A 1,623-nucleotide genomic window follows, 5' to 3' on the forward strand; every position below is an offset into this window, starting at 1 on the left:
TACCCCCAAAATAAGCCCCAGTTAAGTGAAACCCCGCCCTCCACCACTGAGCAGCAACCAGAAGAAGATGACATGACTGTATTTGAATATATGTAGATTGTTGTACATGAAAAAAAATAAAACATCCCCTGAAAAATAAGCCCTAATGCCTTTTTTGGAGCAAAAAATTAATATAACACCCTGTCTTATTTTGGGGGAAACATGGTAGTTTGACAAGGCCTAACTAACAGTCAGTAACATTTTGTTGTCTGTGTCAGGAGAAGCTCACTTATGTGAAGCGGAGTTCCTGTACTTAGAAAATGTCTGGAAGGGTCATTAAAGGGCTGTGATACATTTATGTTTTTTTAAAATTGTTTTATAGTGGAAGGGTAGAGCGGTGAGAATGTGGCACTTGGGGGAAATGTGCTGCTGATCCTTTTGCCATGCACCGTTTGCCAAAATAAACATAACCTTCCAATAATTTCCATGCTGGAAAAGCACAACACTACAGGTTCTGTACCCAAAACATAGGATTTATACCCAAAATACAGTCAAATACTTTTGTAGATACAGTACATCTAACAATAGTATTGCTCAACCATACCTAGTTACAGAATAGATGATCAAGAAACTACACGCGTTCAAAGGTCAAGAGTATATTTGTATACAAGTTCATATGTATCTTACACCACTTTAACTTCCTTGGAGCTATCCAACAGAATCCTGGGACCTTCTGTCAGACAGCTGTACTACACTCCCTTGGGCTACAACACTTCAGCTCTCCAGTGTTCTAAGCAATTAAAACAAACATCCCAGAATTCCATAGGATGGAACCAAAACAGTTAAAATGAGTAGGAAACTGCTATATATAGATACTCTCTCACTATATCAGGCTCTTAGACAATAACTTAACAATTGTATTTATTTTTATGGATCATGCCATATAATCCTAGCCATACTTACCTAAATGTCAGTGGTGGTTTGCTCAATGAGATTTGCTCCCTTCTATGTGTTTTTAAAACTTCAGCCTCAAAGAGTTAATGTTCGCCTGGAATGTCTCCACAGCTGGTTATTTGTTTTAATTAATCTTAAAATTGACCCTTATTAATCTAATTCTTAATATGAAACTGACTTTTCATTTTGAATTATTTATATCTTTCAATAACTCCGATGTGTGTATATATATATATATATATATATATATATATATATATATATATATATATATATATATATATATATATATATATATATATATATATATATATATATATATATATATATATATATATATATATATATATATATATATATATATATATATATATATATATATATATATATATATATATATATATATATAAATTTAATCTGCATATTTTGGAATAATACTTTCAAGACAGTCAATTGCCTCTGGCATGTAGGACTTTTGAAGACTAAAGCAGCAATTCAAAGCAGAATGACCTACTTCTGTAGCAGAAGAGTCTTCATTTTTTAAGGCTTTGGAGACAGCTTTCCAAACATTTTGTATTCCCAGTAAAAAGCATATTCTTGTAAATAAATACAGTAAATAAATCTTAGTACAAAGATACATCAGTGATCAAATAAACTCGGGATAGACACATGATGGAAGCAGAAAGCAGA

The sequence above is a fragment of the Pogona vitticeps genome, chromosome 5 (assembly GCF_051106095.1).
Source record: "Pogona vitticeps strain Pit_001003342236 chromosome 5, PviZW2.1, whole genome shotgun sequence".
Lineage (NCBI taxonomy): Eukaryota > Metazoa > Chordata > Lepidosauria > Squamata > Agamidae > Pogona > Pogona vitticeps.